We start from the raw sequence: 22,845 nt of genomic DNA, 5'->3' as shown, positions 1-22,845 counted from the left end.
CTCTTGAGAAGAGCACAGAATAACTTATCAGAGCTGCTTGCATCCATCCGACCTTCCCATACCCACAAAACCACTTTTCAATACCCTTTCTTACCTAAAGAGGAGTAAGCTTTACCCGATCATAAATGCGCTTCTGTGAGCATGTCCGAGGCAGGTGCTGTACCCAGGGCAGTCAGTTCTAGACAGGCGCTCTCCTTCCAGAACAGGAGGAAGGAGCAGGAGTCTTGGATGAGCAAGCCCACACAGGCAGTAATGGCAACAGGGAACAAAAAAAGTCCCACCCCTCAGTCAGACTGAGAGGCAGGGCAAACACTGCCCTTGGCCAGAACAAAATAGACAGACAGCGGCTGAGAGGGACTCTTTCAACTATTCTAAGCAGAACGGCAAATAGAGCAAATGCTTTTTACAGGCTGGAGGAACGCTGCCTTGGATTGAGAGAACAGCCAGGAACAGGACCAGAAGTGCTTCTTAGATAGAAACTAGTGTCCATTACAAGAGGAAATGTAGAAACTGCACCTGCATTCCTTTAAAAGAGCAAACAAACAAAAGAATAAAACCTTAAGATCTAGCCCCTAAAGGAAAAAAAAAAGTCTGCAGTGAAGGACATGGGGAAATGGGAAAGCCTGTTCAGACTCTCTCTCTGATCTGCCTGCCAATCTTCTGCCCATGTTCCTCCTCTACAGTACCTTGAGGGTGTCAAAAAGGACATAGAACTCGTAAGTCCTAAGTGTCTGGCGGTATAAAGAGAAGTCACTGTGAACTCCTGTCTAAAAGAAGCTCTAGAATTAACTTTCTGTCACGCGGAATACACCTCGATGTTAAATAAACAAGCTAATGCATATACTTATCCAAGTCCCCAGATGTGCCCATCTGTAAGTGCTAACTTTATAGTAAACATGTCAGCATTTCCAAACTACCAAATAATACAGAATGCATAACGATATTTCAGGTCAAATTTTACAACAACTAGCCTATATGATTATAAATGGGTTTCTACATTGCGAGATTTCTAGAGTGTGATAACTACATATTGCCGATGAATCGATTAGATGGGATGTCTCATGCTTTGTTTCCCAGAATTATTTAATCCTGGGCCTCTTCATTTGAGAATATCCAAGGAGAACTCTATTTACAATACCATTTGGGAAACGCTTATAACTCTACATTCCATTTGCTAACTTTTAGTTCACCATGATGACACTGAGATAATATCTTTAAAAAGTCACGGAACTGGGTCCCTCTTATGTCCCAACATGCAATAATAGCTCTGATAAAACAGTATGGTCAATTTCTACATTCTTCAGAGCCTAAGTATCTTTTGCATTTTCACCCCAAATGCTGGCATATGAAAAGAAAGCCTGCTGTACAGATGTTGGATGACTAATATCTCAGTAATCTGTCAGATTACCTGACAAAAGGAGCTTAAGTAGATATTTTTGCTCACAGAGAAACGTCATGGTGCCGGAAGTCTGAGGTAGCTGATCACACTGAGTCCACCATCAGGGGGAACAGAGCAATGAATGGTGATTGTCAGTAAGCGTCCTCCTCTCTCTGCCTTCAAGACCCAAGCTTAGGGCAGGATGCCACCCACCTAAGGGTGGCTCTTCCATCTCATTCAATCTAATCAAGACAATCCCTCACAGCATAGCCAGAGGTTTGTCTCCTATGTGATTCTAGGTCCTGTCAAATCAATACCAGCTAGTAACCACCATGGCCACTGACTACTTTAAAATGGCAAATCTGAGAGATAACATAGTATCCATTCACAAGAATTGGTATCTCCTTTGACACTGCAGCTGCCACAGTGGGCATGAGGCCGAGTTATGATAACCTGTTATCCTCAAATACTGAAGGCTAAATGTCAGAGACTGACACTGAGCTAATGGACCCTCTGGAGTGGGCACCACATATGCTGAAACCAAGTCAGAAGCAATCTTGAAAACCACCATCCAAACACAATGTAATAGACCTTGCATCCATATGTGCACATTTCAACCAGACTGGTGCACATCCCAGAGGCCAACTGTCAAACCTGATTCCCACTGCAAGCACTTCATGTGTCCCAAGCCCCAGCATCCTGTAGTCCTCACACAACCCCAGCAATCCCCACACAGCTACCGTTCTAATTGAAAGACAGGAATGTGGACAGACCTTCCAGAACATGGGTGGCAATGTGGTCACCCATTGCAGAATACAAGGTTCCACCCAGGAGGTTCTCTCCAGTCACCTTCCTTAAAAACAGAAGTGAAGTTCCACAGCAGTGCATATGCTTAGTAGACATACAAGTTCCTGAGTTCAAGCCCCAGCATCATCCTTTTTTTTTTTTTCATTTAAAAAAAATTTAAATATAGGGGCTGGAGAAATGACTCAGCAGTTAAGAGATCATGTTGCATTTATAGAGGACCCCGGCTCAGTTAGTTCCTAATGCCCACATGGCAGGTCATGACCACCTCTAACTCCAATTCCAGGAAATCCTGGGTCCTCTTCTGGCCTCCTGGAGTACTAGGCAAACACAGGGCAAACATATATATACACAGGCAAAACACTCACACATCTAATTAAATAAATAAATATTAAAAAATAAGTAAAATTGAAAACTTCCGCTTCCAATTTTCTAATAGGAACACATATTATATACTTAACTATCGAAATGTACTTTTACACACAAATCCACTACCAAACAGGAGGAATCTAGTGTGAAGCGCCACACGTCCAGGATGGCTACCCAAATGATACAGAGGCTCAGTGATGTGGGTGGACCTTTAGGTCTTGTTAATTATGGTATGAGCTGTTTTTTATCTTCAAAGTTTTAAATAATACATTTCATTTTAAAATTAACTTAAAAGCCTGTCTTTTTGTTTTTTGAAACAAATACTACATCTTTAATTCCCAAATATAGCTTCTACTGAATAAACAGCATCACAAATAAAATATTCTATTAGAAATACTATCATATGTTGAAAATAATATTTTATTTTTAAAATAAGGAAGGAAAGAGCAAGAAATGCTGACTGTTAAGGAAGAGGACAGCGAGGTTAGGAACGAGGACCAAAAGCTAATTGTTTTCCTAATGCTAAGTCTGCCATGTATTTTTTTAATGATAAATAAATGCATAAAGTTTGTTCAATATTAAAAGCGTAAATTTAATGTGAGGCGTCAAAGCTTCTACTCTGAATGCCTTTTCTACACGGACAGAGCTCTCTGAGTTTCATGGACTTTTGGTCTAGTTAATATTGGTGTATGTTTTCATTTACCTGCAATGGGTTTTAATAATAAAGCTTATAAAATTATATATATTCATGTATATAATTTAAATATAACATTACCAAGAAATGATTAGGGAACCTATAGGATGTCGAGCCAATGGCCTAATTTCCCAAAAATCTTCGTGTTTTTAATCTGGAAAATCGAACTGAACTCACTTTCCTCAGGAGGGCACATGAGAATCCAGAAAAAACCACAAAGCCAAAAGCTTGAGGTGTGTGTAAGGCCTGCCCTGCAGTGCTCTAGCATACTGAGGTATGCGCTCAGCCTGATTACTGGGGGCACCCAGCTGCAAAAGAGGAGGCCACACCCACACCCACTAGCTGGGTGCCATTAACTGGTTATAGGTCAAGACAGTGTTAAAAACTCCTTGTGAAAGTAACATGAGTTCATTTAGAATGTTCGAGCTACAGAAGGTGATAAGAATTTCCTCCCTCTGGCCTGCTGCCAGTCAGGGAGGCATCTGCCCTTCTCCCTGTTTAGAAGGCCAGCTCATGGGTTCCCATCTAGTGAGTTACCCCCTCTGTTGTGGTTCCCAGCAGCCATGTAGCTCTGCACTGTTGCTGTATTTTCTTGCGTTCCTTGTTTGTACGTTCTTTTGCTCTGGCGTTTGCAACATAATATATTTAATTATGAACTGAAAGCCTATAACCTATGGTATTCTGAGCATAATAAAAGCATTACCCTTCTTGCCAATATGAAAAATGAGGAACATGACCAAGAGATTGGAGAAGAGGGAAGCGTGGGAGTGCTATCTTAATCGCATATCTTGGCATCAATAAATACTCTCTAAAACTAATAAATTCTACGAATGATGAATTTCATACTGCTAGTCACATTAATAATGACTTGCTACCACAAAAAAAGTTCTGAAAACTAAAAAACACAACATAAACAAATTACAGGAAAAGAAGAAATAGACAAGCACCTGTGGAAGAAGTGAGAAGCAGCCTTGCAGCTCTGCCCTCCACCCAAGGACTCTGCCTTGCCCTTTACCACGCAAACCCTCTACTGTTGGGACTTTCAGACGGTGATCCCCCCACCGCCCCCCGCCCCCCCCGCAGCAGACACGGTCCAACTATTTAGCACTGGCTGTCCTAGGGACTCACTCTGTACCCTAGGAAGGCCTCAAACTCAGAGATCCGCCTCCCTGGTCTTATCAGTACTGGGATTAACGATGATTCTGATTTCTCTGCATTCCACTTAATTTGGCAGCTATCCCTCTGAGGTTTAATACCAGGATTTAAACCACTTCTTCTATTTAAGAATTTTGCCACACTTACGTTCATTTTCACAGTTTCAGACAAAAACGAGACACCTTCACACAACAGCTCTCCACAAAAGCCTCCCACTCACCTCACGTTCATTCCCTTGTTTCCTACACAGGCTAGTCTCAAACTCACAAAGTAGCTAGGAATGCCCTTCAACCTCTGGGGTCCTGGAAGTGCAGTCCTGTGGCCATACCCACTCCTACCTTCCTTATTGTTTTCGTTAAGTCTACCTCAAGTTTCTTGGTTTTGGGGTTTTTGTTTGTTTGCTTGCTTTTGTTTTTGTTTTTTGTTTTTTTTTTTCAGGAATCAAGACTATGTCCATTATTACTCATTATACTCGAGAACCTTGGAATAAAACAAGTATCTTTATACTGTATAAAAATGACTTTAATACAGGATGGGATTTTGTGAGCTTTCTTTTTTTCTTTTCATTGTTTTATTTATTTATTTATTTACTTTACAGTTCTGTAGCAGTCCCCTCCCTCCTCTTCTCCCACCCTCCTTTCACTCCCTCCCCTCTGGGTGTCAACTTCCCCTCCCCTAGTTGCTGCTAAGCATCCTGCATAGCCCTACAAATGATAATTTTCCACAACCCTCCCAGCTCCAGGTTTGATGATATCAAACCGGTAACGAGTAACATAAAATTGGCTGTGGTGGGCAATTGGCTCAAATCAGGCTGGTCCCTGGCAGCACACCAGTACAAAGGCCTGTGCATCAGACAAATACTGGAAACAACAGCTGCTTTTAGAGCTGTGTTAAGTAAGAGTACTTCCACTTCTTCCCCTAGGGACAATATGTCTTTCAGGCTTCTTAAACAGTGAATTGATTCAGAGGGCTTAACTTCCTTGATACTACACTTCAACCAGATGCACTACTGTTATGATTAACACTGCAGAGCCTGTGTGCACAAATGAGCTGCGTTTCTAGAGTGAATACCAGTCTTTCCAGTTCTCTTGGATACGTGCACATAGCATGGTTAGCCCTAGCCATTCTAAATAGTACATCTAACTTGGTGTTCATTATCATCATTACTGAGAATCGTAAGAAAGCATAAGGATATTTATTTATTGTGGTATGATAAATAAAACTATTGAAAGGTAGAGGCGCAGGCCTCCTCTCCTTTTTCCACTCATTTCAAACACAAAAATATTTAAAAAATAATAATCACACCATTCTTTTTCTCTAGCTCTCAGCTATCTATAAATTAAAAGCAAAAACTGTTATTTAGTGGTGTCCTTGATCCCTTTAACATCACAAAAATCAGTTCTAAAAATGATATGCAGTATAATCAGTCAACTCGGTGGGACAGGAAAGAAAGGATGAAGGACAAATTATCACTGAACATTATTGTACAACATAGTGAAGCCAGGCTAAAAATCACATCCAACTGGTCTACCTGGGTCATCTACCTAGTGGTCATGAAACAAAACGATTTCACAGAAGGAAGAACAAGCATAGCAAAGATTAACTGAACATACCAGCATCATCTGAGGCTGTATCATCGCCAGTGGCTCTCTGACTCCTGATGCTCATTGCTCTAAGCACCTCACTGCATGCCTAGATGCAGAGCTACTAAATTCTAATAATAATATCACTAGGTTGTATCATCGCCAGTGGCTCTCTGACTCCTGATGCTCATTGCTCTAAGCACCTCACTGCATGCCTAGATGCAGAGCTACTAAATTCTAATAATAATATCACTAGGTTGTATCATCGCCAGTGGCTCTCTGACTCCTGATGCTCATTGCTCTAAGCACCTCACTGCATGCCTAGATGCAGAGCTACTAAATTCTAATAATAATATCACTAGGTTGTATCATCGCCAGTGGCTCTCTGACTCCTGATGCTCATTGCTCTAAGCACCTCACTGCATGCCTAGATGCAGAGCTACTAAATTCTAATAATAATATCACTTCTGAACTTTATCTTACTACTAACTGTCATTAAAGGGAGAGAAAACATTAGCTTTAAAAAACAGAAACAACAGGACAATATTCTTTCTAAATTCTCTGGTACCTAGGATTTTGTTTTTGTTAGTTTTGTTTGGTTGGTTTTGAAACAGGGTTTCTCTGTGTAGCTCTAGCTATCCTGGAACTCCCTGCATAGACCAAGCTGGCCTCAGACTTGGAGATCTTCCTGCCTCTGCCTCTCGAATGCTGGAGTTAAAGGTTATCTAGTATTTTTAATGGGCTTATTTTCATCTTTATTTATGTGTGTATCTATGTATGCAGGTGCCCTTGGAGGCCAGAAAAGAGTGTCAAATTCCCCTGGAACTAGACTTATAGGTAGCTGGGAGTCACCTAGCTGGAGTGCTGAGGACTGAACTCAGCACTCTTAACCTGTACACCAGCCCTCCAGCTCCTACCTGAACATGTCACTGCACTTCAGGAAAAGCATGCAGCCTTCAACAGAAAGAATGGTGACTATTCAGAAGGCCTGACTTGATTTTTATCTCTTCATTTGGAATCACAAAAATAAATTGTATTTCTCAGAATACAATTTTTGGATTGCCCATGCTTTGTGCTCAAAGTCAAATTTTGCTATCACTGTTAACAGACTCGCAATCAACAGCTCGAAACTTAAAGATAATCCCCCATCACCAATGGGGTAGTTATGAGCACTGTACTTGAATCAGACTCATCTTGGTTGGAATCAGACATTTAACTTTCAACAATATAGAAACCTTCTACTGCTCAATATTCTCATTTCTTAGGTAGAGACAAAAACTATCTACCTAAAAAGGTTACTAGACTACTAAGAAACTCTATGACAAGTACACAGTAAACTTTAATATACAGTAATTGCTCTCTATGCCCATGAATCAGCTCAGCTACACAGGAATTCATGGTGGCACCTTGCAATCACAGCAGTTTAAACAAGAGCATCTCAATTTGCAAGCTGTACATAAATCAACAGAGGACATTGTAAAGTGTGTGGACCGTGACTGGGTCTTCTGGTGGAACCTAAGGTTCTGCATTCCTGTCTAGTAATCGCTTAGAGGACACGGACAATGGTCTTGAGACTACAGTATAGATATCAGATATCCAACAGTAGATCTTTCCATTATGACTCCTCTGGCAAGTCCAAGCATGCTAGACAATATCTCACCTTGAGTCTACCACTCAACATGTCTTCCCTGCAAAACTATACAACTCATGGTCAAAAGCATGGACCACTCAAGATAACTGCTAAACATAGAATACAAGTACGAAAAAATCCAGAAACCTGTAGAAAGAAATTGAGATTTCAAATGAAATAGACCCAGATTCAAACTCTAGTTGCTGATGTCCTAGCCGTTTATATAACTTGGAATTAATTGTCAAATTTACCGAGTTAAGTTTCCTTACTTGTAAATTGCTGATGATACTTAACCTAAAAATTTAAGATATTTCAAATAAAAAGTCGGCATTATTAAAAGACAGATTCTCACTTTGTAGACGAAGCTTCTGGGGAATGTATTATTTTCCTGCCTCCGCCTCCCAAACGCTAAGATTATCATGCCCAACTAGTAAGACATAACTCAGAAAAAATATGCTATGCTAACATACTCATACTCTCATGGGCTGACACACAGTATGCAACAGGAAGGTGACAGCTGCCTCTCCAACTCCGATGCCTCTGCTGGAGTCACTTGCTGTTTTAATCACTGGCCTGCTGCTGGCCCTCAGCTCCAGAGGCCTCTCTCTCCAGCAAACCATCGGAGGACTGGCCACTATTGAAGTTCCTTCCTATGCTATTCCAAGTCGCCATCCTAGTGATTTCCCATGAGAAGACAGTCTGCTCTCCTCGTCCTCAACACCTAAAGAGTGGAATTGAACTATGCCACTCACACAGCTTTTCTTCATGCTGCCCGTCTCTTGTAGGCTTCACCTCCCACACAGAGAAAAGAGTAAAAACACAGGTGGTCTCCATCATGGTCTTGAAAACAGATTACAATATTATTTATTCAATTATCAAAATATTATTATAAAAATCAGCCTGGAGTGGCAAGATGGCTCAGTGGTAAGGGGTGTTTGTCACCAACCCTGCATGCACCTCACAGATGATGTGAGCTTAATTCCTGGGACCTATATGGTGGAACAAAGGAACCGACTTCTGAAAGTCTATACACAACAGTGGCAGGTATGCACATATACACATACACAAATAAATAAAAACAAATCATAAGAGAAGTTTGTCACTAACTCCCTGAAGATAATTTTCTACATTCTTTCTTACTTCTAAAAGCTGGAAATGCTTTCTTTTTATTTATTTATTTTTTTAGATTATGTATATACATGTATGTCTGTTTTGTGGGTATATACATGTGAGTACAGGTACCTGAAGAGGCCAAAAACATCTGATCCCCTTGGAACTATAGTTTCAGTCTTCCTGACGTGGGTACTGGAAACTGAACTCGGGTCCTTTTTTTTTAAAGAAATCTGTAACACACACACAGACTTCAAGCATGAGTTGCATAATTTGTGTGCTGGCACTACTGGGCACTAGTATACACTAAAGAATAAACTAGTATACACTAAAGAATAAACATCAAGTGTACCCTTGATGATCTCACTACTTAGAACAGCTCCCACCTCATGTCCAAAGCAGGACACACTGCCAACTAGCTGGGATCCAAAACCTAGCCCTGGCAGAGCAGACGATGTAAGTCACCTCTACATAAACCACAGCCGCACTGTTAAGAGAAGTGAAGTGGTTGAAGTCCTTTATTCCGCGCTCAGAAGGCAACAGATGAAATCTGCCAGCGAGGTGGTGTGGGGTCTCCCACCCAAAGGTGGTATAACCATCATACCACACTTCCAGGCTACAGTGCAGCAGCAGCCCCTTGTGACATAGAGCCTGTGAGAGCTTTAGTGTGCATACACAGTCCCTATATATATTTGGAATATGACCACCTTCTTTTCCTAACCAGGAGTTACTTGGCAAGCTAAAGACCTATCAGAAGCTTCCAGATGCTCACCAGCACAGTAAACAGACAACGATAATCATTTTACCAAGCATGCAAGACATACTTAACACTGGGGTACCTGCTTACAGCTATGATGCAAGATATGGATACTAAATACCTATGTACAACCTTATCTTGAAAATAGGAACGCTAAGCATGAATTAAGTCTGCTACATTCACCATCTCTAACTTGTTAATACGCTGTCAAGCTGAAACCTCTCCATTCCTAGGATGCCCATGGAGAGATAAAAGAGCTATTGTCTATACATCATCTGAATATGGATTCATATGAATCATAGAAACTGGTGGATTTGCAGAATGTGAAGGATTCCACAAAGACATAATCAGGAGTTGGGGATATAGTTCAATTAGTAGAGGGCTTGTTTAACATGCACAAATCACTGGGGTCAACATCTATCAATGCATTACCTGCTATCTCAGATTCAGGATCAGACTACACCGTGTATCTGAGGCCAATATAGGATAAGACCCTGTCATAAACACAAGAAAATATCTCTGCCCTCCCCTCCACTCTCCACCCACCTCTCTCCCTCCTCCCTCCACCCCCCTCAGGAAATTATATGATCAGATTTGAGTAAAAACTTCAAATGTAGATTAAATCACTATTTATATGGATAAGTCTTGATTATATCCATAAATTATACGAAAACCTGGACACTAACAGAAACCCCTTCCCATCATATGAAAACATGATAAACTGTTTATCCTAACCTGGCACATGAAAAGACACAATTTCCCTTTTCTGCACAGTCACTTTCGAATAATCCTGTATTAACCACAGACTCCACCTATTCAGAGACTGTCAACTTCAAACCAAAGAGGAGCTATTTCCAGTGTCTCTGGCCTGAGTCTGCAAGTGCTCTAGTGCATCACGGGCTATGTGCTCCGATCACACAGGATTACTGTAAAACTACTGTTTAAGTAGTCTGGTTTAACATTAAAGGGCAACCACACTTCTCAGAGGTAATTTAAATAGAACTCACCCATAGTCCTCTCCACAAAGAAGCCCAGAAGTGTTATTTAATGTTTCAATGGAGCTTTAAGGCTCATACTTCATGCAGCATCTTTAAATGGCCTGACTGAAAACACAGACCGGATTCCCCTCACCACCCCTCAGCCATACTGTCCTTAGGCAATTCTGAAGACAATGGATCTTCATGTTTTAGACAAGCTACTTCCAAAGTATGAAAATCACTCCCACTGATAGACCGCAATGTTCAGTGGTTTGCAGATTGAGTGGGGAAAGCCCAGAACCCCACTCCAGAAAGCTGGACCAATAACTCTGATCTGATGACATGGTGTAGTTTCTAAAACCCTCTATCCCTGTCCCTCCCTCCCTCCCTGAGTCCCTCCATTTCCACTCTGGGTTTTGACACAAGGCAGCATGTACTTCACACTGAATAACTCCACCTCTTTCACTTTGTTTTTAAGGTAATGATGCAAGGCTTCCTATTTAAATACATTCATTTATGGTCACTACGCAATGAGATTCATTCAGTGACAGCAGAATTAAAACGTACTCTGAATGGCTGTCACGTGGGAAGGACTTTAAGGATCCCTATAGGGTGTGACTGAAGCGGCAGTTTTGTGACTTGCTTTGTCACTTGGGATCCCTCTATCTCACTGGAGAGAGAGACATCATGAATAGAGTTATCATGAAGACATGCAGTGGAACAAAGTTTAATGTGAAAGACGCATCAACAGATCACTAGTGTTTTACATATATACCTAGAGAGGAATTACCTTCTAACACAGCCCTCTGACCTATGAACTGTGACGTCGTGGATCTAGTGCATGTGCAAAGAAAACCCTTTTCTGTTTTGTTCCATAAAATAATCCAACAAATGAGAAGTATGGTAATCTTTCCAGGAGGGAGGAAATCAAAGATACTATCCTAAATTCCATATTATAACTGTCTTCCTTCCCTTCCTAAGATTAGAATTTGCTATGGGCTAGGAATGATGCTGAGTGGCAGGGCTTGCCAAGCAAGTGTGGGGCCCTGTGTTCAAGGGCTAGCACCTTCAGAAAGGAGGAGGCCCTGCCTTCCTTACCCATTTGATATTTTTGTGGATTCCATACATAATGTTCCCCTCAGGCATTATGGCCTCCAACTGTTGATACAATCAAGAGGCGACCACATCCTGAGGGAACTATCCACACAGTGAGCTCAGACCTGCATAGGCTAATCTTGGGAGGCAGAGCCACACTGGACATTTGTCCCCCGCCTTACTAGGCATCCATTTCTTTGTTCTCTCCCTCCATCCACCCACCGCCTGGCCACCATCACAAGAGAACCTCTTCACCACAAATAATATTCTGCCACGCCACAGTCCCAAAACAGGGGGATAACTAATTTTGAGCCCAAGGATGAAACAAGCCTTCTTGTCTTTAGGGTTATTACTGTCAAAGCATTAGAAAGCTGACAGATTCAGATGTCAAATGCATATTTACAGTTAGGCATGTTATTCTTCCAATATGTTAACATCCTATGTGATTCACATAGTGTCCCAAGAACTGATGTTTTCTTGAATTTTACCACAGCAAATTTAAATCAAAGTCATTTTACGTAAAGAATTTTAAAATGTGCTTGAATACAAAATACAAATCTGTTATCTCCTCTATTGTTTTCTTCGCATAATTTTCCTTTATCATCAACTTCTTTTTTTGTTTGTTTGTTTTTTTTTTTTGTTTTTCGAGACAGGGTTTCTCTGTATAGCCCTGGCTATTCTGGAACTCACTTTGTAGACCAGGCTGGCCTTGAACTCAGAAATCCTCCTTCCTCTGCCTCCCGAGTGCTGAGATTAAAGGCGTGCGCCACCATGCCCAGCTATCATTAACTTCTTTAAAATGCCTTTATTTATGCATGTAACCTAATCTAACCACTTTAAACACGGTGGTTATATTACCTCTTATATACCTCATAAAACACCTGAAGAAAGTCACTTCAGATTAATGTTTTAGGCCTAGTGCACTCTGCTACATTTAATGGGCATTTTCACTAAAATAGGGAGGGATGGAAGGGTAACACTGTGTGGTGACATGAACCAGGGACCTAAGAGTCCAACCCAAGCCAACCTACTCTCTGGGGGCTGATCCGTCTGGATAAGTAACTTGATCACTGGGTCCCATTAGTTATCAGTTTCCTGGAACTCAACTAGAGCCCCCTGAGGAAAGAAAGAAAAGGCAAAGGACCCTGGAGCTAACACGAACAAAAAACGGTTAACAATAAAATTAATGCTGATTGCAAATGTAACCTTCAAGATGCCCAGAGCCCAGTAATCCCTTAAAGACCAGATAATAAGGTCTGATTGCTTCTGAATGTCACACATGTCTGCAAGAAGCAGCCCTGTAAATCGTCGACGCAATTGATGTGCAAGGAGTCCAAAGTTAATTTCTACAGTCTAAGCCGTTGTTTCCTCCATTCTCGAGTCTGTCAAATTAGCCCTTTATTTCCTGCATGCTTTATATGACCTGTATTCACACGCAGAGTGAGTTGGGAAAGCAGAGCTTGTTCCCTTAGTGCAAACCTCTTGAATATTTGCATATCACAACCTTTTTTGTCTTAATTCCATCAACTAAGAATGGCATTATAAGTGCATCCCCTCCTCCTCCTCCTCCTCCTCCTCCTCCTCCTCCTCCTCCTCCTCCTCCTCCTCCTCTTCTTGGGGTTGTTGAGAACTATATACAGCACATAGCTAATACCACTGCTGTTGTCAGCTTCCTGAATAATGGCCACAGGTACCCTTTATATGACTTCTTGAAAAATTACCTATGAGAGATGACACAAGAAAAAAAATCTACCAAAAAAAAGTCTTTCTGATTGCTAGAACAACTGTAAAAATTTGTATAAGTGTATTCAGACATTACAAACTATTTATAACTGAAACAATTTAGCAAAAGGCAAAAGAAATCATCCTATGAGCAGAGTTTTAATTTAGGGTTTTTGCTGCTAACTGGTTTAAAACATTCTCTCCTAACTGGGTGGTGGTGGTGCAAGCCTTTAATCCCAGCACTAGGGGAGGCAGGGGGAGAGGGACTCAGGAGACTCTCTGAGTTCAAGAGCAGTCTGGTTTGAACCATCTTGAAGGTTACATTTGCAATCAGCATTAATTTTATTAGTTCCCAGACAGCTAGGGCTACAAAGAGAAACTCTTGTCTGGAAAAAAGTAACAACAACAATAATGTTCTTCCCCAGTTTATGACTTAACATTGACATTGTCTTTCTTGTTCCTATAGAATCTGGAGCTTTAACTTGAATCCCAGCAAAAGTCAGGCTACGTTTATTCTCTCTCTCTCTCTCTCTCTCTCTCTCTCTCTCTCTCTCTCTCTCTCTCTCTCATTCTCTCTCTCTCTCTCTCTCTCTCTCTTTTTTTTTTTTTTTTGGGTATTTCGAGACAGGGTTTCTCTGTGTAGCCCTGGCTGTCCTGGAACTCACCTTGTAGACCAGGCTGGCCTCAAACTCAGAAATCCACCTGTCTCTGCCTCCCAAGTGCTGAGATTAAAGGCGTGCCCCACCACGCCTGGCCTCCATGCAATCAACATGAAAGCCTAGGCTGGCCTACTGGATAAGCAGAAGCTTCTTAGAGTAAAATCAGTGGATCCCAGGACAGCCAGCACACAGCTACAGTAACAGCCACAGCCAGCACACAGCTAGAGTAACAGCCACCTCCAGCACACAGCTACAGCCAGCCACGCACATCCTGTGGCCAGACCAAATCAGCAGAGCCATCTATCAACCCCCAGCTGACCTCAGACGTGCTCAGTGATCTACACAAGGCCACAAGCACCATGCACCTCGTCTATGGATTTGATAAAGGCTACACTTTCCCATAGCAATGATTAACTCACAAATACTTTCACTTCCTGCTCATGAATCCCCTCCAGATTAACACTTACCTCATTATAGTCTTCAGACACTACTTTCTTAAAATGGTCACTGGACAAATATGGGATGGATCAAAGGAAAATGGAAAATTCTTTTCTAGATGCTAGGCTCTGCTTAGATGTGGTACAATGCAAGGCATATAGTAGTAATTAGTGTCTAAGTAGCCTAATGTAAAGTGGTCCAAGTGGCCAGTGAGCATGGAAAAAAAATGGAATCAAGATGGCAAGACAGAGGAATGGGGACCTGAGCTCTGGACCATAGTGCCAAATCAAGGTGTGTTTTCACTACAAATTTCCTTAATGTGAACTTCCAACTTCTTCAAGCAACTGTTGCTTCGTACTCGGCTACTGAGAACAACCCACGCCAGCCTACATTCATCACAGAAATTGGGCCCCTTGAAAAAAGCAATTGGGAATTGACCCTCGACCTGAAAGCTCCAGAGACTTCTTATCAGCATCTTTAGCCAACCTGACAATGCATTTCTCCAACAGAAAAAAAAAAAAAAAAAAAAAAAAAACGCTTTTATCTAGATGCAGCTCAGAAGGGCTGGCTTTTCTCTGTTCTCCAATGCCAACAAGGAGTGCCTACTCACACATCACTTTGCTTGAGGGGCTGTAGCTGATTTTCATATTCATTCCTGGTGAAGAGCAGAGAACTGCACATAGAAGGAGGGGGAGCTACCAAGGAGTGAGTTCTACCCCTGTGTGTGCACACTCGGCCCAGGATCACTTGGAAAATGAAAAATGTACCTGGGTTCCCGACTCTTCCTCTTGGCTCTTCTTTAAACATCTAATTATGAAGAAACGTATGTGTTTAGACTTTTTCCGCTCTCTGGGGATTCCAGAAATCAAATCGTTTTGCCAACACGACCAGGAGAACAAATCGTTTGTGTTGTGGCTGAGCCATACGGCTCCCTTCGCAAACACCAGCAGAGCCTGCACAGCTTTGCTCTCACAAAGCCATTTGGGAGAAGATTTTTATGGCAACAGAGGAAATGTTTCTACTAAAACAACACCTACACTTTGCTGGAGATATTTTCAGGAGGTTCCCCCGACTGCCGTTTAAGTCGCTCAAATATCTCGTTTAAAAGTCTGGCTCGGCTCACGGTGAAGCTGGTGGGCCCCATGGGAGGATTTCCCGATCAGTTATTGAAGGAGTAGCCTGGAGCAAGTCACTTAACCTGGCAAGACCTCAGGTCTATGGTAACAAAGAAACCTCAGCCCCTTCAGGAGTCTAAGAAATGATTCGAGGAGACACAGTTAACACCCAAGTTATATAACAGGACTAAGGATGGGCACTAGAAAGATCTGTGGCAAATTCAATGCTAAATTAACCTTAAGAGTCTTAGGGAACAAAGTTGGGATACAGTCACTGTGGTCTAGTGCATAGTCAGGACCAAAAGGTCATTCGCAAGCTGTTCGAGTGAGGCTGACAGAAGACTCAGCGCCTCTGCAGAGATAGGCCTGCGATGTTCCCCCATGGTTAAGCACCAGTAACAGTTAACATCGGTGAACAAAGTCTCCCTGCTACTTTCTTCAAAGCCTGAATTTCAGCTCAGCTTCTCCTTTAGCTCCATCCTGAGTCTGCCCTTCCCTCCACAGGCTGGATATCTAGAGCACTTCAGAGTAAACCTTTATCCAGTGACCTCTAATTTACAGTCCATATCCCAGGAAACCCGAATTGAGAGAGCACAGACACATTCGTTGTTTAAGTGAAAGAAGTGAGTCCCACCAAGGTTACAAAACTTGTCGAGGTGCACAAACCAGGAGTGGTGTTGTGAGAGCTAAAGCCCAGTATCTTCAAACCGCCATTCACAGTCCCTTGATGACACGTCCATCACTTTGACCAAAAAATAAACAAACAGCTGGATGTTGTCCTCAAAGCAGACTTCAAGAAGCAAATTAGCACAGAGAAAAACATTGTAAAAATAAAAAGACAACTTCCAGGCTACCAGTGCAGCTCAAGGGTGGCTTGCTTGTCCTGGATGCAGTCAGTATCCAGCAACTGGGACAGAAGGGGAGAGGAACGGGTTTGATAACAGGGTGTGGTGCTATTAGAGTCCAGGGACTGGAGCCACATGATGACAATGGCACAGGCTTCGGAGAGGCAAGGATGGAAACTATGACATTACCAGAGCTCCTACAGGTACTGAGGGAGGAGACACAGAGAATACCCTGGCTCTTCCTCCACCACAGCCTTCACCAGTGCTCACTCGGCAATCTACCCAGGTGCCTGGGACAGACGGACCTAATAAACAAAACTGCGCTTAAACAGCCCAAGAGTAAAGCAGGAAAGTAACCAGCAAGGAGCATAGACACTCTGAGAATACAAGCGAACAGCTTACTGCATGACTCTTCCTACCGCCACTGAAATGACAAGTGACCCCACACGCTCTAGCCGCGCTAGGCAGGGGTACACTCACTGGCTCTTCACAAGCACGGGGCTCTGTGACTGCTCAGCTCAAAACTCAAGGTCTAAAAGGAAAAGGCTTCCAGGAATGGTGGCTCAGAGCTTTAATGCAGCATTGGTGGGACAGTTCATGGACAGCCTCAGATGTGTAGCAAGCAAGACCCTGTCCTTTAAAAAAAAAAGGAAATAACATAAAAATAAAAACTGTGATTGGGATTACAGCTTACTGGTGAGCACCTGCCTAGCCTAAGAAAGGGTCTGGGTCTAATTCCTACTGGCAAAAATACATAAGAACTGGGAGCTCAATTTTTCCCATTATTCTCTGTTAAATAAAATTTTAAAAATCTAATACTTCAAAAGTATTTCTATCCTATTCCTCCCAAAAAAGTTTATTTGATAGTGCTTAAATAGATAGAATTTCATTGCCCAAATTTTACTTATTCACCTCAAAATGTTCCTTGCAACATTAAGCCAAATTAGCTGCTGATGTCCTATTCCAGAAGGCTAGGCCAACCTTTATAATTTCATATGCTATTCAAAAAAGCAGGAGCTACCACCTAGATTCTTCTCAGAAGACCTACGCTGACTTCTGCTCACGAAGCAGAAGGAGGGGCTGGAGAAGGGGAAGGAGAAGAAAAACAGAAAACAAAACTAGATTCCCAAAAGATGGACGGCCACAGATCAGCAAGCTTCGGCTTCCCAGGGACAAACACAGCCTGCCTCCTCTCTGATCTTCCTATTCCAAGAATCTTTTACATTACAGAGGCTGCAGAGGAGATGGGGGTTGTCCTGTCGATCCACACTATGAACGCATTTCAGTGCTTCCATGCTCCAACAGAACTTCCTTGAGGTCTTTAGAACCCTGAATGGCTGGAGAGGAGACCTGGGTTTAAGAACCAGCTTTGCCCTGGCTGCCTGTCCGGCATGACATAGCCAATGCTCTTCTCTGCGCCTCCTCTGTCCCCTCACTTCCTTCTGCCATGATGTAACCCCATAACTGCATGGGATCTGTACCCCTCTCAGCCCTTGACTCGACTGACCCCACACAAAGACAACAAAAACCCTTTACAGATCCCGATCAACCGTCTCTTCCATGACACAGCCCAGATGTCTGTTTATGAGGCTGCTAACCAGAATTAAAATTACAATCTACAGTCATGGCAGAGACAAAAAAAAATGTCTGACCTCACTCCTCCCTCAGTTGACAGTGATCTCATCCAGCAATTCTTAGTCTAGGGTGGTCTGCCTGCAGAACAAGCTCAATTCTTCTCCTTTCCTGTGACCATACCCTCTGCCATGTAACCTCCACTGTCACAGGCCACACCTGCCTTTGGCCAAGAGGATGTCAGCAACCATGATGTAAAGTAGTGAAGGCTTTGGAAGTCCTCTTGCAGCAAGCTCGTCCACTCCCATTCTTGCTCCTGTGCCATACCCAAGCAAACATGCCAGGATGAAGGACGCGCATTACAGAAGTAAGTCACCTCACTCAGTCTTACTGGCTAAAGCCATCCTAACTCACAACATAGACACATAGACACATAGGCCAACCCAGCTGAGGACAGAACTGTTTGCCCAGTCCACAGGAGGCTATAGGCACTGCTGTCAGCTGAAATCAGCAAAGCCCAGATGAAGAGCAGATGAAACACTAAACTTTTAGAATGGGGACATTTAAAAAAAAATAAGGAAAAGGAATTTTCAGGGCTGGAAAGATGGCTCAGCAGTTAAAAGAACTTACAGTTAAAAGGAATAGGGTTTGGTTGCCAGCACCTGCATGGAGGGTCACAATCATCCAAAATTCCAGTGCAAAGAGGTTCAGCCCCTTCTGACTCACTCCCATGGGCACCAGGCAGGCACGTGGTGAACGAGCATACAACATACATAAGTGCACGGAAAAACACTTGCAGCCGAAATGAAATAAATAAATCCAATCTGGTTTCTGGTGTTGGTTTTTCAAAATAGAGTTTGCCCTGATGCCCTGAAACATGCTCTGTAGACCAAGATGTCCTCTGCCTCCCGAATGCTGGTACTAAAGGCATGCACCATTATGCCCAGCTAATTTTTTTAAATTTTGCAAAGAGTTTTTTAAATTTTATTTTTAATTATATGTGGAGGGGGGGGGTCACAGACCTTACATCCAGTGGGACTAGAGATATAGGCAGTTGTGTGCTGCCTACTGTAAGTACCAGAAACTAACCTTCCATCCTCTGCCAGGGCAGGATGCTATGCCCTCTTAACCACTGAGCCAGCTCTCCCGGTGACTTCCCACCGATTGTTACCTTCCCCTGAAGCTCTGTGGTTGCTTGTTATGCAGCTTACTATGGCAATACGCAATGGGTGCCATTCCTGAGTATGCAAACAGCCCAACTGTAAGGATCATTTCTAGAGCTAAAGTTCAGAGTAATGTTACCTCGCACACTTGAAATCTATCATATCAGCACCTTCAAGGCTCTCAATGGAGCAAGATGAAGAAACTGGCTGGACTTCACCTACCTCATACTTCACACAGACCTCCAAAGTTCAAGTCCCAATCGAATTATTCCCCAGCGTTACAGCCCAAGTCTAGGCTGAATAGTTTATCCAGCCTCTTCGCTAGATAGACCATGGATTTTATGTTCTCTTCCAAGATGGCTAATGGGCCCTTTGAAACAAAAACACCCCACAAGCACTCTGACATCACAAAACTTTATGCTCACAATTGCATATGATTAAATTATCTGCTCAAATGACCTCTACAATTTCAATATTCCCATGTGTCTTTGCTGACCTGACCACAGACTCACCATCCACCTCATCCCCTCACTCCCTGACTCCTGCCCCATGTGTGCTGTGCATCTGCAACTACCTTCGACCCCATCAAATGGTCCTGGAACTTCTGCTCTGAAACTCTCCAGAGCTTGGTCACATGAGCTGTGAACCTAAAATCATGGTCCCACCCCCACCCCCCACCCCCTCCTCTGACTCAGCATGTCAAAGTTCATCAGCTTTCCAGCGGGCTGGACCTTGGCAGCACTAAACCCTTCGTTCTCAGTAGCCACAAGGTGGCACCGTAAAAGCTGGTGAACAGAAACACCCACTACACTTTGACAGTCAAACTTCAATTTCCGATGTTTGAAATTAGCAGTAGGCTCCGAAATAACAACCCCAGCATAAAGTGTGGCCTCTACAACGTGGAGTTTCTTCTCCAAAGTCCCCATCTCTTAGTCAAACACAAACCTGACCTTGAACAGGATTCGTACGGCTAGCCTTGTTCACTCTTCACGCACTGGTTGAGATAGTGTTTTGCCAAAGCTCCTACCAGGACCCTCAGAGCACGATGTGAGAGCACCCGATAGAACTGACCTGGCATTGATGTTTTCCTACTACAAAGCCCTGACCATTTGGTGCCGCCTCCATACTGAGAGGGCTCCGTCCTATGCCACTCCCTGTAGCTGGCTCAGAGCCAAACGCTGAACACTCTGTGGAGAGTGGGGAAGTGAAAATGACAGGTAAGATGGGGACTGAATACAAAAATGACTGAAGTTTCTAAGTGTCCTCTCTCCATCCAAGGAAGACCTTTCACAACCATAGGAACAGATAAGTACTAACACTACACAACAACCAAAGGGGGCGTGGGAGGACCGATGATGGGAAGACACCTGAAACCTGCCTCAGCCAGCCAAAGTGACCACTGTGAATTTAGAAAGGATTGAAGAGCGATGTTATGAAAGGTTTTATTTTGTTCCATTTCTAATCGCGTGCGCGTGTGTGTGTGTGTCTAGGCAGGTTTACACATTTTCAATGCTGGCAGAGGTCAAAAAGGGCACGGTGTGTCTCTTGGAAGGAGAATGACAGACAGTTGTGACCCACTCGGAAGCACTGGGGTCCTCTACAAGAGCAGTGTATGCTCCTTACCACTGAGCCACTTTTCAGCGCTAAACCCACATTTTTTTTTAAATTAGGTCACTTATCAAAAACCGACATTCAAAAAAACAAAATCAGGATATGACCATATGGTTTCCTAATCAAAAACAAAAAACAAACAAACAAAAACTCCCTTTCCTTTCTGGAGAAAAAAATATTTTAAACCATTCGTCTCTCCCAGACTCCTGATAGGTCATGAAGGACACACAAAGAAAGACTTTCAGAGCCCAGTGACTTGGATTTTCTGCTTCATATCGCTGAAATCACCAGAGAAATACTTCTGCTTCCACCCTGGACACAAAATTCCATACTCCACTTACGAAGGAAGGAGGCAAAAATGAGTGCAAACACGTGGCGTGTAAGAGCTGAAAAGCCGGTGCTTGTGGGGAGAGCTGGAACTGGTGCTGTCTACTTGAAGACCCAACCGACCGTCCAACCGACAGCGTGCGCATGAGCCAGGAACTCGGGCTGTGCATACCTGCAGCCTTGTTCTCCAGAACACAATTTCATTTGATCTTTCCTTTGCAGCACTGCATGCCCAGTCACTGTATCTGAAAACAAGGGCTGCACAGGATTTTTACCACTTAGGGAGATCCTAAAGATCTCAGAACCGGTTCAACCCTTAAAATCCAAGGTTAAGAAAAGGCATTTCCAACCGCTGTTTCATTATTCTCTTATACCCATACCCACACCCTGCCCTATTGTGCACTTGCACATGTGTGTGTGTGTGTGTGTGAGAGAGTGTGTATGTGTGTGTGTGTGTGTGTGTGTGTGTGTGTGTGTGTGTGATATTTCCCCTTCCATCTGAAATACTTTTTAAAACTCCATGTAAAAGTATAAGCCCGCACAAGTGGCCACTAGTTATGTCAGGAATGAGACAGCAGGCATATTCTGTGACTGACACTCCCTTTTGTGACAGGCCTTCAGTGCTGTAACCCGGCTTCTCGGGGGAATTCTATCCTTTGGAAACATTCCAAAATTCATTTCTGCCCTCCCACAGCCTGATTTTCTGCATGCATTTTTTCAACAACCATCTCCATCCCCGGGGAAGCAAGAAAACTGATACCAAAACTAAACAAAGGCGGCCTTCTGAAGGCCTCTCACGCAAAGCTTTGCAAATAAAAGTGATTTCTTGACTTTGTTCTCTCTTTTCTCTCCACAAAGTTAAATCCCTCATGGTTGTTCATTATTTCGGTTTATAAACGTGTCTCCAGGTAGAAAGAGCAACATCCCCGCTACAGAAGGAGGCTGAGCCAGCTAAAGCCCAACATAGGAACCACAGCAACTAGAACTCCCACAATGCACTGCTGCACCCACCCCCAGTTTCTGGCCAACACTGTTCCTTAATTGGCCATGAATAGTTACGGTCAGCCCCAGTAATTTCTGCACCCTGGTTAGCATAATCTCCTAAGGCATCAGCTGCAAGCTTAAAGTCCAAATTTTGAAAGAGCATCCAATTAATAATCACCATAATAATAATGATAAAAGAGATGCCAAACTGCTGTGTGGATTCTAGCGTGCACAGGGGGAGCTGAGCTAACTGAACCAAGTTACTCTCCTATTGTCCACCTGGTCATTTCTAGCCCCATTTTTGTTTTGAATTTTTTTTCTTTAGAGACACTGTCATTATATATCTCATGCTGGCTCAGATCTAACACTCTGAGGTTTGTTTATTTGTTTGTTTGTTTTTATTTTGTTTTAAATCATAGTCTCTTCTAGCCCCAACTGGCCTCAAACCTGCAGTGCAGTTAAGGATGACCTTAAACTTCTAATAAACTTCTAATCCTCCTGCCTCCACAACCTGCGCTGGGATTTCAGGTATGCAACATCATACCGCTTTTCCTCTGACATTTCTTAAATGGTCTCCTCAGTAAGGAAACTTCCTGGGACTCCATAGAAGCAAAGGCTGTGATTTCAAACTTCAGATTCTATCCACTAACCAACAATGATTGAGCAAAGACAATATCTGACTATAAAGATATTTCCCGACAATTCATCTCAAGGGAGTCACAAGTCCAATCAAAAAGACATCGCTAAATGACTATGTAACATCTGGGAACAAATGTTTCCTGCACGCTTGGCCCACACTTCATGCCACTGTGATGATACGGACATGAACCTCCCTTGCTCTCATTGAATCTCATCCT

The 22,845-nt window shown here is 42.9% G+C and overlaps 1 protein-coding gene across 18 annotated transcripts in view; it reads right to left on the bottom strand.

Moving 5' to 3' along the window:
* Nucleotides 1–22,845, bottom strand: part of Plcb4 (phospholipase C, beta 4) — a 356,000-nt gene that overhangs the window by 249,453 nt on the left and 83,702 nt on the right. For 2 of the 18 annotated variants that reach the window (XM_030248532.1, XM_006498937.4), the window contains exon 1: nucleotides 95–12,076. The exons of 14 other annotated variants lie outside the window; for them this stretch is intronic. The gene's annotated coding sequence lies outside the window, so the exon portion shown is untranslated. Of the gene's footprint in view, nucleotides 1–94; nucleotides 12,077–22,845 lie in introns of those variants that run through there. 2 more of the 18 variants (XM_030248539.1, NM_001355154.1) reach the window with 2 other exon arrangements.

This window comes from Mus musculus, chromosome 2 (genome assembly GCF_000001635.26).
Source record: "Mus musculus strain C57BL/6J chromosome 2, GRCm38.p6 C57BL/6J".
Classification (NCBI taxonomy): Eukaryota; Metazoa; Chordata; class Mammalia; order Rodentia; family Muridae; genus Mus; species Mus musculus.
The sequence above is the reverse complement of the archived record's forward strand: the minus strand, read 5'-3'. Positions and strand labels throughout refer to the sequence as shown.